This window comes from Marmota monax, unplaced genomic scaffold (genome assembly GCF_021218885.2).
Source record: "Marmota monax isolate L192 unplaced genomic scaffold, Marmota_monax_Labrador192_F-V1.1 WCK01_AAM20220418_F8-fsc00038, whole genome shotgun sequence".
In the NCBI taxonomy this organism is placed as follows: domain Eukaryota; kingdom Metazoa; phylum Chordata; class Mammalia; order Rodentia; family Sciuridae; genus Marmota; species Marmota monax.
Genome location: NW_026692498.1, coordinates 5,121,126 through 5,139,699, shown reverse-complemented (window position 1 = coordinate 5,139,699; position 18,574 = coordinate 5,121,126).

Here is an 18,574-nt window from a genome sequence, read left to right as displayed (position 1 = left end):
CGGCCGCAGGAGCTGACCCTGAGAAAGCACCCGCGGGGCGCTGCGGAGGCCGCGGGCCGCCAGGAAGGCCGCCCGGGGCCGGGTGCGCACGGCCCGCGGCGGCGGCTCAGTCCCGGGCGGGCCTCTGGGCGGCGCCGTGGAGCGGGCTCCGGACTCAGCCCCGCTGCGGTCAGCCAGCGAGCCCGGCGCTCGTCCTGGGCCCCGGCGCTGTGCCGGCCGCCCCGCGCCCCAGCGCGCCGCACCTGCTCGGGCAGCGGAGCCCTGGGCCCAGGGGCGGGCTCGCAGCGGGGAGGCGGGTGGAGTGAACCCGCGGCGCTGCGGAGGCGGCTGGGCATCCTCAGCCCAAGCCATAAAGGGCGCAGGTGTCCCCGCACTGTTGAGCCGGCACCGCTGCCCGCGTTGTTCCTGGGGTGTTCTTCCACCAGGGTGGCAGCACCGGTCCAGCTGGTCTCTGCCTGGGATGAGCCCAGGTCCGGGGGCACGTGCAGGAGCTTGACCAGAGGCTGCGCTTGGGCTCAAGACCTGTGGAAGGGGGTGGAAGGGGGAGCAGGATGGGGAGAGGGAGAGGGACCTGGGATGCAAGTCCCCCCACCCCGCCCTCGGGGGAGCTAGGGTGAGAGGCCTCCGGAGAGCATTTAAAAGGCCACCATGTCCTTCTCCGGTTGAGACCTTGCCCCCGCCTATTTGCCACAAGCAAAAATGGACCAGAGAGTACCCAGAGGTGCCCAAGTGCACATTCTAGACACAAAACATTCATTTTTCTCTGCCCTGCTGGGTAATAATGGCTCCATCTCCTGATGACCAGGGACCAATTTACCCCTACAGATTGGTGACTCCTTATCTGCTGGTCCCTGAACGCCAGAAGCCCAAAGTGCCGAGGTGCCATCCTTGCTGTGTCACCTGGTAGAAGTTTTCCTCTTTGGTAGTCATAGCCTTCACCCCTGCAGAATCCAGAGTGGTGGAGGTGGGAAGGACAGAATCTCCAAGGGGGCCATTGGAGTGACGGTAAGCAGGGTCACTACTGCTTTACCTATAACATACTGGTTATATGTCTTCTTTCTTCTGAGGACACAGTGCCACATAAAGACTGCTGATTTTAAGTACAGACTGTTCTGGAATATGGCATCTCCACAAAGCATATTTCATGTATTCTCCACAAAGCATATTTATCTACAATAAATTACTGAGGATGGGTAATTTATAAAGAAAAGAGGTCTGTTTGGATTATGATTCTGGTGGCTGCAAAGTCCAAATGTCATGGTGTCAGATCCTGGTGAGGGTACTCTGGTTGCATCAGGACATGGTGGCAGAGGAGAAAGGGAGCCAGCTACGTGCAGAAGAGAGCAAACAGAGGGTGGCCTTTCTTTATAACAGTCTGCTCTTGTGAGAACTATCTCACTTGGCAAGACCAGCATTAATCCCTTCCAAGGGCAGTGCCCCATGACCTAATTACTTTGCACTACCCCTTCCAAAGTTGTCACCACCTCAACACTGTCATAATGGGGACCAAGCTTCCAGCATAAGAAGTTTGGAGGACAAACTCAGACCACATCCATACTGCAGCACTCTCCAGCTGTGCCTTCCACAGGCCGTCATGTTACTCTTGGTGCCAGCAACAGGGGGCGCAGGTGGCTCTCAGGGTCCCGCACACAGGTGCCATTACCAGGGTGGCTGATGTCAGCCAACTATGTCTTTGTCTTCTCACCTGTTCCCTGCCTCCCCTGTGGGTGCTCGCTGGTGGGTGCTGGCATTCCATCTCCAGATTTTGCACCTGGTACCCACCCCATGTCCATCCACCGGTGTCTCTCTCTCTCTCTCTCTCTCTCTCTCTCTCTCTCTCTCTCTCCTCCCCCTGGATCCTCCACACTTTTCTCCTCCCAGACCCTGGTCAGCTGCTAAGCCCCTCGCCACTGAATCCCACTGAATCCATATCTAACTCAGGGCCAGGTCCCCCTCATTGCAGAGTGGATGACCAAAGAATGGCCCTGGCCATGAAGGAGATGGCTCAGCAGGAGCTGCAGACGCAGAGGCGGGGCTGGGAACAAATGCTCAGGCAGGACCAAAACGGGACTGCATCCTGTGGGTGACCCCCTGCATAGACGGGTAGACTGGGCGCTGGGGGACCCAGAAGAAGCTCCCAGGCCTCCTAGCGGACAGCAGGTGACTCACACAGAGGCTGTCACCTTGCCTGGTCTGCCGGGCTCACTAGCCCTGCAGTTTCCAGTACATGGACCTGTCCCTATATCCAGTGGCAGCCTCTCTCTTCTCTTCTGGGGACTTTCCCTGACACCTCTGGGGAATAGACACAACCTCTCAGTGCTCGGGAGCTGATGCCCACGGGGACTCGTCCACCTGCCGGGGACAGAGCTGGTGGAGAAACAGCCTCATCTCGGTGGGAAGGTTCCTGGGCATGTTCTATACAGTTCCTGTTCCACAGGGGGTTACCCACAGGATGGAGTCCCATTTGCCACCCCCCTCAACATGGTGACCCCCTTCATTAAAGCTCTCTTTCTGGAACTTTCTTCTCCTCTGCCTAGGCCTCACTTGCTGAGGTAGCTACTCGCACCCCCCCACCTTGGTTTTAGGGTCTACTTTTGCAGGGACTTAAACCAAGACAGGCCCAAAGGAGAGGAAGGGAGGTCAAAAATAAAGAGCAGGTCCCCTAAGGGATGGAAGGGAGGGTGGAGGAGACTGGGTCTCTGGCTCGCGGAGCACGGCCATTGCTCCTGGGGCAGATGTGCTACGTCTGGCGTCATTGCTTTCGGAAAGCACCTGGCTTCTCTGAAGGAGGTGAGGTGGTCAGCCGAGGTGAGGGGCTGTGGAGGGGGCACGTTGCAGAGATGGTCCCCTGAGGAGAAGGAAAGAACTGCTTAGGAAAATGGAGACACCACCCCCAAGTGTTGGGGGCTGGGGGATCGTGAATTTATGGGGTAATCGTCTACACCATCAAGATCACCTCTGGACTCCCCCAGGGCTACTTCAGGCAAGACTCTGACCCCCCCACCAGGGGCAGTCACTGGACCTGAGTGCAGCCAGTCTCTCTCCTGGGGAGATTCACGTTCTCAATTTCAACCCAGAACACCTGCCCCATGGCGAGTGGGCCCAGGGAAACAGTGGTGGTGAGGGAGGCCAGGCCCCTGACCCATGTGGCTTCTGGCCTCAGGTGGGTAACGGACATCAGCCAAGAGACCAAGTACTGAGGGGCTGTCACAAGGAAGGTCAAAGTGGTGGGACAGGCTGAAGCCCCCTGCCTTCCATGGTGAGGCCAGCAGATGACATGTGGCCTGAGACCTAAAGGGTACAATTCAAACAAGAGCACTCCCAGGCTCAGGGCCCAGAGAGAGCTGGGAGAGTTCTAGGACGTCCGGGAAGACCAGGAGCCGGGGCCTCCTGGGAGAGAGGGCAGAGGCTGCAACGACATATCCCCTCCTCTCACTTTTGCTCAAGACCCTGGATTTTATTCCAAGTGTGAGAATCCAGGAGCGCCACGAGGCAGCTCCAGGGTAACATTTTATTTTGACATAACTCCAAGCTTTCAAGACATTGCAAGAATAGCAGGAGAGATCCTCATACCCAGCGCAGCCCCAGCCCCAGCCCCGCAGTACCAGCCTCAGTGACACAGGACCTTCGCCGCTCTGCACATGCACACGTCCTTGAAGGGCCCATCGACTCAATTTTAAGGTTATATGTAAATTTTACCTAAGGTGAGTTCTCAAATACAGAATCTAAGAATAAAGAGGATTGGGGCTGCGATTGTGGCTCCGTGGCAGAGCACTTGCCTGGCACGTGGGAGGCCCTGGGCTTTATCCTCAGCACAACATAAATATAAAGAAACAAAATAAAGGTATTGTGTCCATCTACAACTAAAAAAAAGTTAAAAAAAGAATATAGATGATTGATTGTATACGTGTGTGTGCACCCAAATGACTCAGAATCCATGTGAGTGTGCATATTCACATAGTTTCTATATATACATAAATTTTAAAAATTGTTTTTAGTTGTTGATGGACCTTTATTTTATTATTTATTTTTATGTGGTGCTGAGGATCAAACCTAGTGCCTCACACGTGCTAGGCAAGCGCTCCAGCACGGAGCCACAGTCCCAGCCCTATACATAAAATTTTAATCATTTGAGATTATGTTGGAAACCTCATGTCTCTGTACCCTGAGTACCTCCACGTGTACTTGCAAGATAGTTTTTCTGTGTAATAATCGCTCTGGTAAAGTTATGGAAATCAGGAGCCTTCCCTGGGAGACAGCCCTGCTGTAAGGTGCTCTTCCCCAGCGCGGCAGCCACCCAATGGCCACAGAGCATTCAGGAGTTTGAGCTCCTCGGTCTTTCATTGTCATTCATGGTCTTGTTTTGTAGAATGTCCTTCCATTTGGGGTTTCTGGTGTTTCCTCATGATCAGATTCAAGTTATGCACTGTTGACAGGAAGATCTGGAAATGACATCGAGTTCCTCTTGGGGCATCCTATTAGGAGGCCATGATGTGGTCTGCCTCAGTATTGGTGGCATCAGATTTGAGGACTTTCTGCTGGGCTGAACCTCCACAAAGGTACTATTTCCCCTTGTAATTAATAAGTAGTTTATGGGGAAATCCTTTAATAAAAATCTATATAAATCTCCTGTATCACTGGGCACAGTAGCACATGCCTGTGATGCCAGCAGCTCAGGCGACAGAGGCAGGAGGATGGCAAGTTCAAAGCCAGCCCCAGCAACTTAGCGAGGCTCTGAGCAACTTAGGGAGACCTGTCTCAAAATAAAAAATAAATAGGGGGGCTGGGATTGTGGCTCAGTGGTTAAGCCCTCCTGGGTTCAATCCCCAGTGCACTAAATAATAAATCTCCTGTTTCTCATTAAACATTTACACACTAGTTTTCACATTCACTACTGGTTTTTCCAACTTCATCATTTGTGTATTAGTTTGCATTTCACTATAAGGAAAAACTATTCTTTCTCTTCCACTTATTTATTTTTATGTTAGTAATGATAGATTAAAAAATTCTTATTTTAGTAAATGGGTTAACAAAAATTTCATTACCACCACTAGTTCTTTTGACTTTGCATTCCATTCTCACTGATTAATTTTTACCTATTAATTTATTTATGTCAACATGGAGTCAAGGGTTCTTAATTTATTCATTAGATTGTAATCTATGATTATAATTACTTATTTCAGTGCTCAAATTGCCTCAGTTTTGGCCAGCATGAGCCCCCCTGAGCTAGCTCCTGTTCCTTTTGACATGTTCCTAGGATTCTCTGAACACTTCCTTTCTGAAGCCATAGAAATCCTAGGCTTTCCCTGGCCCAGCCCTGGGTTCAGTTTGGTCTCCAGGAAGCCCTGCTCCCTTGACTGTGTTTGTGACCATGCATTTGGAAACAAGGTCCTGGTACTAAGCACGCTCAGTCCACGGTGTGTCCCCCTAATATAGTTCTCAGCAGACATGCAAGAAAACAGGCGTAACATCCCTCACACAGGTAAGCATCCATGTGTCACACAGATCTGTATATGCTTATCTCCAGGCATACCTGTCAATCAAAAGCCACGAGGTATATGACTGCCTGCCAGGTTTCTGTTCTCGCGACTAAAAGGCTCAAAGGTCACTCCAGGTAAACTGGGCTGACCGGGCTGCACAAAATAACCACACAAGAGACACAGATACTTTTTTCTTTGGGGTCGCTGTGATGGCTCCTCTGACCTTAAGGGTCCACAGGAGCAGAGAGAGTGAGAAGCTATTCAGATGAGGCCAGGGGTCAGGTTTCAGGGGGCTGAGTCTATCTTCATGATGTCCACTGTCAGCAGGTTGGCTGACACCTGGGTAGGCCACATCCAGGGGCACAGTAAGAGAAGGGGACACACACAAGGCATTTCCCTGGAAGATTCTATCCTAAACAGGGCAAGGGGTTATATTACAAAGGAACAGGTGAGCGTAGCTTCACCCATGGGGCTGTAGCAAGACACACCCATGCCCGAGACACTGACCCTCGAACCCAAGAAGGGTGGGGAAAGCTCTGCCACGTTTCTGTGACTGAGCGCCTCAGCACCCAGCCGGGGAGTGTGACTCAGTCACGTGCAAGGTTGGTCTCCCACAACTGCCCCCCTTTGCCCCTCTGTGACCCCCCTTCCCAGCCGGGAGACACTCGTCTCCCATTAGCTGTCATTGATTCACCACCTGCTCTCTCCAGACCAGAACACAGAAGGCAGCCTCACATTCACTAACCCCTTACTGTGAGAACAACCTACTGTTGAGTCTGATATTTGGTGGAGGCTCTCTTTCCTTTTTAGGTAAAATTTGCATGTATTGAAACTCACAAATCTCCATTAAACAATTTAACTAGTTTTGGCAATGAACACCCCCATGAAACCCACCTTTGTCAGGATTGGATTTCCATCACCCCCCAGAGGTTCCCTGGTGTTTTTCCTGGTCTCTTCTAGAGGTGGCCACAGTTTTGACCTTTTCCACCTTAGATCAGTTTTTCCAGTTCCAGAACTTTATAGAATTAGAGCCTAATGTCTCCATGGTTCACTCAGACTGTTGAATGAATCAGTACTTTGCTCATTTTTTATTTTGGAGGAGTAGCCATCACGTGGATCTGGTGGATGAACACCACAGTATTTCTCTTGGGCAAATATCTGGAACTAATATAATGTCAGGCTCAAAGGGCTGGTTTATATTCAACTATAAGAAACTGACATTTTTTTTCCCCAAAGGTCCTTGCATGGTTTTGCATTTCCACCAGCACCGTAGGAGTTCCGCTAACTCATGTCCTCAGACTGGTCCTTCCTGTGCATGGGGAGTAGCATCTCCTGGTGGCTGTAATTTGCATTTGTCCAACATCTAGGAATGTTAAGTGCTTTTTCACCTGCTCACTGTCCACTTGCATATCTTTTTTGGTAAAGTATCTTTCAAGTCTTTTGTTAAAATTTAGATTAGATTTTTTTTGTCTTGTTATGATTAAATTATAAGCATTTTTTACATATAGTCATGTATCATTTAATGATGGAGATAAATGCTGGGAAATACCCTCTTAGGTAATCTTTCAAAAAAATGTTTTCTCTTTTCACGTTAAAAAAAAAAGTTGTTTGTTTGTTTGTTTGTTTATTAACAGTGCTGAGGCTTGAACCCAGGGCCTCATGCATGCCAGGCAAGCACTCTAGCACAGAGCCACATTCCTAGCCCCATCTCTTTCTATATTTTTTAATTGGTGCATTATAGTTGTACACACTGATGGCATTTGTGGTTTCCCATTCGTACACACACACAATATAATGATATAATTTGGTCAACACCCCTCCCCAGCTCTCCCCCTTTCTCCTCTCCTCCTTCTCCTTGGTCCCTTTCTCTGGAATCTCATGAAAATCCAAAGGAGATCCTTTTGATTTTCATGAGATTCCACCCCCCACACACTTTCTTTTCCTTTTTCCTCTGTAGCTCCCGAATATGAGGGAAAACATCTGACCCTGGACCTTCTGAGTTTGGCTTATTTCATTTAACATAATGTTCTCAATTTCTATCCATTTTCCTGCCAGTGACATAATTTCATTTTTCTTTATGGTTGAATAAAACTCCATTGTGTGTATATATACCACATTTTCTTTATTCACTCATCTGTTGATGGACACCTAGCTGATTCCATAGTTTGGCTGTTGTGAACTGTGCTGCTATAAACAAGGGTATGCATGTCACTATAGCAACGTGACTTTACTTCTTTAGGATAAATACCAAGGAGCAGTATAGAAAGGTCATGTGGGGGTTCCTAGTCTTTTGAGGAACTTCCATACTGATTTCCATAGTGGTTGCAGTCATTTATAATCCTACCAGCAGTGTAAAAGTGTTTCTTTTTATTTATTTATTTATTTATTTATTTATTTATTTATTTATTTATTTTTGGACTTGTAGATGAACAGCATGCCTTTATTTTATTTGTTTATTTTTCTGTAGTGCTGAGGATCAAACCCAGTGCCTCACATGTGCCAGGCAAGTGCCAGGCAAGTGCTCTGTCACTGAGCTACAGACCCAGGCCAAAGTCTTCCTTTTTCTCCACCTCTCCATCATTTACTATTGTTTGCATTTTTTTTTTCCTGATGGTGCTGGGGATTGAACCCAGAGTCTTGTGCATGCAAGGCAAACACTCTACCGACTGAGTTGTAGCCCCAGCCCTATTGTTTGTATTCTTGATAACCGCCATTCTGACTGGTGTGAGAGGAACTCTCAGTGTAGTTTTGGTTTGTATTTCCCTAATTGCTCACGACCTGTTAGGCGATTTAGTCATTGTGAGAACACTGTGGGCTGTGCCAACTCATTCTCAAACTCATCTATGACATCATTAGGTTAAGCCATCTTGTGTTGTTTTCTTTTTTGCAGTGCTGAGGCTGGAACCCAGGGCATGTGGGCAAGCGTTCTACCACTGAGCTGCACCCCAGCCCTGGGAAATGCAATCTTACTGAACCACCTCGTATATGCAGTCTGTCATGGATGGAAACGTACTTATGTGGTGAGTGGCTATTTGGGATACAAGTCATATAGATATAGAATATTAAATATGATATTAGCATTAAATATCAAATATAGAATATTAAACATTACTTTATTATAAGATATTTGACATGTTAGACAAAATGGATGTATCTCTTGAAAGTAAAAGAAAAATCACTCACCAAAGAAGAAATAAAAATATGGATAGTCCAATGTTTATTCAAGTAAATGAAGAAACTTCCCCCCCCACCCCCACTTGTGTCTCTCTCCCCCCGCCCCTCTCTCTCTCTCTCCAGGCACAAATGGCTTCACTAGGTGAAGTTAGTATGTATTTAAGGAAGAAGTAATATGAGTCTTCCACTCTTTCAGTAAATAGAAGTGAAGGGATACTCTGAATTATTCTACAAGACAAGTATAACTCTGATGTCAAACTGGAAAAAAAATGTTTGTGATGATAAATAACAGAATGATTCCTCCCATGGCATACATGCAAAACCCTTAATAACACATTAGCAAATTGAATCCAGCAATATATCAGAAGGATAAAAATATATCCTGACAAAGGAGGATTTAGCTCAAGAATGCAAAGTTGGTGTAATACTCATCAAAATCAATATAACTCACCACATTTACATAATGAAGAGAAAAGAACATGTGATCATCATAATAGATGTATTTAATAAGGCATCTGATAGAATTCAACATTGATGATTAAAAAGAAAAAGGAGACAGAAAACCACCAGCGAGGCAGGACCAGGAGGGAGCAGGTTCAGTCCCCAGGAGGCTGTCCTGCAGAGCGGAGACCAGCCTGCAAGTGAAGAGGCCAGACTTAAACTCCAGGCTCAGACGTCCTTCCTGTGCTGAGAGTGAAGAAAAGGGAAAGGGGTTGATTTCATAAGGACAGTGGGAAGACCAGTGGAGTGGGAGACTGACAGGGAGCAAGGAGGGGCGGGGAGGACACGCAGAATAAATCAGACAAAATCCAGCTCTGTACAGGGTGCTGGACTGTTTGGAAAACAAGTCATATATATATAACACTAAATATCACATAGAGAATATTAAACACCAGAACATTATTCTAATAAGTTTGACATCTTAGATAAAATGGATATATCTCTCAAAAGACACATAAAGATCTATAGATAGACCTTTATGTATATCTATAAGGCACCAATTGAAAAGAAATAAATAGCGGCTCAGGAGGCTGAGACAGGAGGATTGCAAGTTCAAAGCCAGCCTCAGCAATGGAAAGGTGCTAAGCAACACAATGAGACCCTATCTCTAGGTAAAATGCAAAATATAGCTGGAGATGTGGCTCAGTGACCCTGAGTGACCCTGAGTCCAATCCCTGGTACTAAATAAATAAATAAATGGGCTGGGGATGTGGCTTAGTGGTTTAGTGCCACTGGCTTCAATCCCTTGTACCAAAAATAAATAAATAGATAAATAATAAATGAAGTAAACCGGTAGAGTGGAGGAAGGAGAATAGGGGGAGGGAGGAGGTGAGGAAAAAGGGAAACCAGGGACTAAAATGGAGTAAAGTAAATTTCATGCTTACATGATTTTGTCAAAATGAGCCCAATTATAATGTACCAATAAACGAAAAAAGAGAGCTCATCCTAAAAAATTAAGGACTGACATCACCCCGATGGGGAAAGCCTGGGTACTGTGTTTTGTTTGTTAGTTTGTTTGTCTTGGTTTTGAGATGGGCTCTTGCTATATTGCCCAGGCTGGTCTGTAAGTCCTGGGTTCAAGTGACCCACCTGCCTCCTGATCATCTGGGGCCACAGGCATGAACACCACCCCAGCCACCACCCCCCCTTACCAGCTTGCTGTTTCCTCTCTCTCTCCCTCCCCCTCTCCCCTCTTTGGTTCTGGGTCCAACCCAGAGCCTCTGGTAGGCTAGGAGATGCTCTACCCAGAGCTACACTCTCAGCAGGACTGGATGCCTTTGTCCTAGAATCAGGGGCCAGGCGGGACATGTGCCCTCACCATTTTGTGTGTGGGGGCTATTAGGGATTGAACTCAGGGGCACTCATCCACTGACCCACATCCCCAGCCCTATTTTTTTTTTTTTTAGTTGTCAATGGACCTTTGTTATTTATTTATTTATTTATATGTGGTGCTGAGAATCGAACCCAGGGCCTCACACATGCTAGGCAAGGGCTCAACCACTGAGCCACAACCCCAGCCCCTCCCAGCCCTATTTTGCATTTATTTAGAGACAGGGTCTCAGTGAGTTGCTTAGAGCCTCCTGGTTGCTGAGGCTGGCTTTGAACTTGGGATCCTCCGTCTCAGCCTCCCCAGTGCTGAGATTGCAGACGTGCCTTACCACACCGGACACCCTCACCATTTTTACTCAGCATTGCACAGAAAGGCCTTGCGAGAGAAAGATTAGAAAGGAAGAAGTAAAATTGTCCCTACTAGGAGACAACATGAGTGTTCACATAGACTACCACTAACAACCACATTCATACATGAATATAAAAAGTCACAGGATACAAGGTCAGTATAAAAAAATCTAAAATATTTCTCTACATTAGCAAGCAATTAGAAAAGCAAAATTTGAAAAACAATTGCATTTGTGAAAGCATCAAATAGCATAAGATATCTGGGAGTAGGTTGAACAAAAGCTGTGTAAGATCTGTATACTGAAAATTACAAAAATTTGAGCAAAATTTAGAAAGGCCTAATTAAATGGTGGTACATACCATATTTACGGATTAGAAGAAAGCAAACAATCTAATTTTTAAAAATGAGCAAAAGATGGGGCTGAGGCTGGGGCTCAGTGGTAGAGCACCTGCCTTGCATGTTCCATCTTCAGCACCACATAAAAATACACAAAATAAAGATATTGTGACTATCTACAACTAAAAAAAATTTTTTTAAATGAGCAAAAGATCAGAACAAAGACCTTACCAGAGAAGACACACAGATGGCAAATAAGCATATGAGAAAAATGTTTAACATCATACACCACCAGGGAGTTGCAAATTAAAGCGGGATACTACTACGTCCTCGTTAGGAAGGCTGAAGTCTGAACACCTGGCCACACCAATAGCTACGGAGCTTGCGCAGCAGCGGGATTTTTTCCTGTTTGTTCCCCACTCGCTGGTGGGGCAGAGGCAGAGCGGTGCGGCCACTTTGGGAACAGGCGCTCCCAACACTAAGCACAGTCTTCCTGTGCCCCCGGCTTCTGTAGCATTTACCCACCTAGCTGAAAACTTATGTCCACAAAAAGTGCAGCACGTGAATGCTGGCAGCAGCATTATTCATAATGGGCCAAAACTGGAAGCCACCAAGATGTCCCTCAAGAGGTGAAAGGTCAAAGTGCCTCTGTACAATACAAAGAAATGAGCTATGGAGCCACACGCAGACACAAAGAAATTTAGATTGCCGAGTGGAAGAAGCCGATCTGAAAAGGCTACGCTGTGATTCCAGCCCTGTGACATTCTAGGAGAGGAAAGCTGTAGAGACGTGGAAAGATCAGTGGTTGCCAGGGATGGGGGAGGAGGGCACCGGTGGAGATCAGGGGAGTTGTAGCCAGGGAGGCCCTTCTGTGGATACTGGGATGGCACACAGCACACTGCCATGCTGCAACAGTGAATTACTAACGGGACACTGGAGTTCCTGTAGAGTACTGCTCCTACAGACAATCTGCTCAGGGTGTCTATCTGCCGGTCACTGTTGTAGAAATAGTCTGTTACTTTAAAAAAGTCCACCTAGGGGTGGGCTCAGCGGTGGAGCGTGGCCTGGCTCCCAACGCCACTAAAACGAACAAATCAGAACAATGAAAAGAGGATTTGAACTCACAAATCAGAAATACCACCTCTACCTTGCTGGTCACCTGAATTAGTCGTAAACACCAGGCTGCCCTCAGCTGACCCCCTGATTAAGTTCCAGGGAAAACAGACCACACTGGTCTACAGAGAGGAGCCGCTTGGAAGAGAAGGTTGGGGGGGGCGCTCCAGAGAGAGGAGGTGCTCTACCCAGGGCCACCGCCCAGCCTGACACCAAGATTTGTTCTATATCTTTCTTTCTTTTTTTTTTAAAGCAGTTTTTTTTTATTGGTTGTTCAAAACATTACAAAGCTCTTGACATATCATATTTCATACATTTGATTCAAGTGGGTTATGAACTCCCATTTTTACCCCGTATACAGATTGCAGAATCACATCCGTTACACATAGGAAAAGGTAGCAGAACCCAACAGTCACTAGTATGGCAATATGTAAAAACGTGGATGTGTAACCGATGTGATTCTGCAATCTGTTCTATATCTTTCTAGGTGCGTGTTTCAGGGGAGGGGTCAGCCTGGCAGTGCTTTCCCCCCAGCACCGTGTGGATCTGTAGGTGGGGCAGCACAGTCCTGGGGAGCCCCTGCTCGGCTGCCGGTGCTCCAAGGCCCTGTGGCCTTCCGGCCCTGCTCATTGTGGTTTGTCTTGTCAGGACCATGGACTGCAAGCTGGACAGAGAGAATTGAAGTCCAGAGAATGGTGTAGATGAACTCAGAAAGGCCTGGGGCGAAGGCCCCAGTAGGGAGCTGGGAGGGAGGCTTGGGGGCAGGATTTCTCAGCCTCTACCGTCTTTGGTATGGAGGCAGGCAGTCCTTTAGGGTGGGGCAGAGCTGTGGGTGGTGGGATGTTTGGTAGCATCCCTGGCCTCCTCCCCCAGATGCCGGTAGCCCAGCTCTCCCCAAGTTGGCTCCAGTTATGACAACCAAACACGTGTCCCAGCATTACCAAACGTCCTGGGGGGCCCATGTCACCTCCACCAAGAACCACTGGCAGAGCGAGTGTTTGTGTGAAAGGTCCAGGGTGGAGACATGGTGTGGGTGGCTGGGCTGGAGGGAGGGACAGGTCCTTGGGGATGCAGAGTTCAAAGTCTCAGGAAGTCGCCCAGCTGTGGCTAGAAGGAAGAGTAAGGTAGCCCCAACTCCTCACTTAGGACACCTGGAGGCGCTGCCTGAAATAAAACAAAGAACTTTTAAATTTGTACCAGGAATGGAACCCAGGGGCACTGAACCACTGAGCCACATCCTCAGCCCTTTTTATTTTATTTTGAGACAGGGTCTTGCCAAGTCGCTTAGGGCCTTGCTAAGTTGCTGAGGCTGGCCTCAAACTTGTGATCTTCCTGCCTCAGCCTCACCAGGCAACCAAAATATTTCTAATGTATGACTGAGATTTTAAAAAATTAGATGCAGAAGGAGATGGGTGTAGCTCAGTGCCAGGGCACTTGCCTAGCGAGCGTGAGACCCTGTATTTGATCCTCAGCAGCTCAAAACAAACAGCAAATAAAATGCTGGGCCAGCCTGCCTCCCTCCCTCCCTCCCTCTTCCTTCCCTCTCTCTCTCTCTTCCTGTGGCCTCTCACTAGTCAAACCATCCCCCACCCTACACCCCTGATCCTTGACAGCCCTCAGAGTCCCCGAGTCCTGCCTCCATCGTTAAATGTCACATGAATGGACTTGTTCAGCGCGTACCTTTGGGCTCTCTGGCTCACCTAACGCTCTGGGGAGTCCACACCGCCCCCCCGGAGTTCTGGTTATCGATGCGTCTCTGCTACCCACTGTCCTGCTGAGGGACGTGCAGGGCTTTCTAGTTCTCCGCTATCACTGCTATGAACCTTCTTGGTGTGAATGTGAGTTCTCATCTCTCTTGGGTCACTAACTGTCGCAGTCAACGGGGAGAAATAAAGAACGTCCACGTGCTTCCGCCCTTTTCAATGCTTTATTCACCCAGGTCACTCAACACAATTTCACTCTATAGTTCCTAATCAAGAAAATGACAGTCGTTAATGCTGGGCACTGCAATTGACATGATCAATCCACAGCAAACAGTTCTAGATTAATTCTTTTTTTAAAATATTTTTTTAGTTATACACGGACACAATATCTTTTTTTATTTATTTTTACGTGGTGCTGAGGATGGAACCCAGGGTCTCACACGTGCGAGGTGAGCACTCTACCACTGAGCCATAACCCCAGCCATCTATATTAATTCTGAGCACTGCAGACACTCACTCCTGACAGGCTCGTGACAGACATTCCCTCTGTGTGCCAAGCTCAAGGGCCAGGTCCAAAGTCTCAAGCCTTGGGCTCTAAGTCCAGCGGATGCCCACTCACTCAGACCACGGTGATCAGGTCAGGGACCAAGGCAGGCTTCTCCTGGAGTGGAGCTGACGGCCGGCTGCGGAGGTGGTCATGGGAGAAGTCCTTTTCTCACCAGAGCCCAGGGGCTGCGGCAGAGTTTGAGAGTGGTGAGATCCACGCAGAGGGTCAGGCAGAGAAGAGCTGGGGCGTCAGTCCAGGTCCTCACAGGCTCTCAGCGTGAGGGTCAGTGTCGGCTGGCTGGGTGTCTGTTCATTTGCTCCTTCATTTATACTGAATTTTGGGAGCTTCTGACCCCCCCTTTCAATCCCTATCAGCTGCCACCAGATTTCTCAGTGAAGTCATTTGCCCTGGGGTAAAAGCATCTGGTCTGGTGGTGCCCACCCTGATTTTCTTGCCTCTCCCCGTTAGTTATTGGGGCAAGGGCAACATGACAGAGACTTCACTTTGAGTTTGTCAGAGGGGGAGAAGTGACTTGTTTGTGCCTGAGGGCCACCCTGGAGAGCTCCCTAGGTGTGCCTGGAGTTTTAAAATGCTTAGGCTAAGGCCAGCCTTCCACTAACTAGGAGTGGAAGGGCTGGCCTCTGTTAAACTTCACAGAACCTGCCAGACCATTTCCCATGTGCCAGTGGTGTTTCGCACTCCCACCAGCGGGGCTGGGGGGGGCAGTGCTACGGGGAGGTGTGTGTGTGTGTGTGTGTGTGTGTGTGAACCATCTGGCTCCTCCACAGTCTGGCTCCAGCTTGCTGTGGTCAATCTGATTTTAGCCACTCTAAACAGCCTGAAGTCTTGTATCATGTGGGTTTAATTTGTATTCCTCTAGTAGCTAAAAGTGTTGGACTTGGACTTCTTTGCCATTTTTATATCTTCTTAGTTGAAGTGTCTGTTCAAACCTTTTGCCCATCTTGAAATCAGATTGTTTTCTTATTTAATTCAAGAGTTCTTTATATATTCTGGATGCAAGTACTTTTTCGAATAGGTTATTATTATTATTATTTTTATTTTAAGGGGCTGAACATGTAGCTCAGAGATAGAATACTTGCGTAGCATGTGCGAGGCCCCAGATTCAATCCCCAACACCACACAAAAAATTGATAGTTTCGTTTCACTGTGGTAAAATGCACGAAAGTTGCCATAAAAGTGGCCACAGTTTTAAGAGATATTCAGGATTATTCAATACATGTATAATGTTTTACAACCACCACTGCAACCACCTCCAGAGCTCTTTTATTTTGCGAAATGGAAACTCTATACCCACTGAACTCTGACTCCTTGCTCCCCCCTCTCCCCAGCCCCTGGCACCCACTTTTCAGGAGTGCGCCACCGCGCCCGGCTGCCTCTATGGTTCTGACTAGTCTAAGGACCTCATATAAGTGACATCATACAGTATTTTTCTTTCTGTGATTCTCATTGCACTTTGCATAATGTCCTCCAAGTTCCTCCATATAGTAGCCTATTACAGAATTAGCATTTCATTCTTTCTTAAGGCTGAATGGTAACCCCTCACATGTGCATGTCACACTTTATTTATTTATTTATTTAAAATTTTTTTTAGTTGTAGTTGGACACAATGCCGCAGTCCGGCTGCTGCAGCAAAATAACCGGGGGGTGACGAATAACTTGTGTACGTTGATACAGCAGGAGAGGGAGCCGTTTATTGCAGGACAGGAGCAGTATTTATACATTCCACACAGCTTATCTAATTAGCATAAACTAGATACATCAGTCAACCAATAAGGAATCTCCACACTTAATGGCTTATTTTTGTTACTTCTCAAACCACTCCCTCTGGCATTTTGCCAGGCACCATCCAGACTTGTTTACGAACTCTAACATTCCCCTGGCAAAATGCCAGGTGTTATTTTTGACTTGTTTACAGACTCTAACATTTCCCCCTTTTGTTTAATTTAAATAACGACCATAGTGGTTTTTACAGAAACACCATAAATAACCTGCTACAAACAGAAAGGGAGGATACAAAATGCCACAATACCAAGCCACTTGATGGCTCCATGCAAGAAGCCCTTGGAAAAATTATACCAGCAATGACACTGTTAGCAAAGATACCGAGTTACAATTTGTTATAGATTACAGTTTGTTGTCTCAGTCCAGAAAGCAGTGTCTCCATAGATTAACTCACAGTCCCGGTAAATCACAGTCCAGGTAAGTTCTGCAGGCAGCTAGCTTAAATCACAGTCCAGGTAAGTTCTGCAGGCAGCTAGCTTAATCTGAAGTCTCCTCTGGTTCTCAGCTGAAGTTTCATCCGGTTTTCAGCAACACTGGAAATTCTTCCACCCTCATCCTTACCGGCACTGGGACGAAGGCAGGAACTCCGGATGGCTAAAGAAAATCCTGTAGCATTCTACTAAGAAAACCTTCTGAACAATTTAGTACTTTATCTCAAGGTTTTTTTACATTTAAATAAGCCTTAATGGTGCTCATTACTCATTAGCTTCCAGGTGTGGGAGAACCATTGTAGCTTAGTTATTGGCATTGAAAATGACCAAACATCAGGGACACCAGTAGCGTCTTTTGCTGGCTGTAGCGTCCTGGGCAGCCCCAGATGGCCCTGGGGAGTGTCCCGGACTCAAACTGCTACTGGGCACAGGGAGCAAGAGCCTGCGAGACTGTGCCTCCAGGTCAGGTCTAGATTTGGGCTCGCGGCAGTGGAAGAGCCAGCTCCCCGGCCAGGAGGCGGGGAAGGGCCAGTCGCCGCCACCTCTTGGAAAATCCTTGCTGCGCTGTGAGAGGCTTGCACACTCGGCAGCCGCCTCTCCGCTTCACGCACCCTCCGGTAATGAAAAGTATTTAGTAATAGCCTTTTGCTGCAACTTTTTTCCTGATAATCCTTCTTCTTCTGAACTTTCTGTTTCTTTCTGACTAGAGTTCCTGGGCTTCTATCAACACATGCCCTAACTATTCTTGGTTCCACTGGGGTGCCTTCTTCCCTTAGTAATTTACTTAACACCCCTTCCATATTTTCGTCATAAAGACAATACAATACACTGAGACAAAACAAGACACAAACATACTGTATCAATCTTTTCCATTTTCTCGAAATGGTCATTTTTCCTCTCGCCCTATCTGTCTAGGGACGAGCAGATTTGCTCCCGTCCTATCTATGGACGGGCAGCTTTTTTTCGTCACTTACCCCCGAGTGTCCCAGGGCTCCCCGTACGGGCCACCATCTGCCGCAGTCCGGCTGCTGCAGCAAAATAACCGGGGGGTGACGAATAACTTGTGTACGTTGATACAGCAGGAGAGGGAGCCGTTTATTGCAGGACAGGAGCAGTATTTACACATTCCACACAGCTTATCTAATTAGCATAAACTAGATACATCAGTCAACCAATAAGGAATCTCCACACTTAATGGCTTATTTTTGTTACTTCTCAAACCACTCCCTCTGGCATTTTGCCAGGCACCATCCAGACTTGTTTACGAACTCTAACATTCCCCTGGCAAAATGCCAGGTGTTATTTTTGACTTGTTTACAGACTCTAACACACAATACTTTTTATTTTATTTATTTATTTTTATGTGGTGCTGAGGATCAAACCCAGGGCCTCGTTCATGCCAGGCGAGCGCTCTATCGCTGAGCCACAACCCCAGCCCTTTTATTTACTCATCTGCTGAGGGACATGGTTCCTTCGGTTTGAGATGTTGTGATTAATGCTGCTGTGAACACAGATGCACAAATATGTAAGGTCCTGCTTTCAGTTCTTTAGGGCATATACCCGGGCCTGGGATTCCTGGGTCATACAATAATTCTATTTTTACTTTTTTGAGGAATGATGTGTGGTTGTTCATAGAAGTTGGACCATTTCATATTTGCACTAGTAGTGCACGAAGGCTCTCATACCTGCATGTCCTCACCAGCTCTTAGTATTTTGTTTTTTGAATAGTAGCCATCACAATGGATGTGCAGTGATATTACATTATAGTTTTTGCTTCATATATCATCATAGTCTGTCATTATATGTGT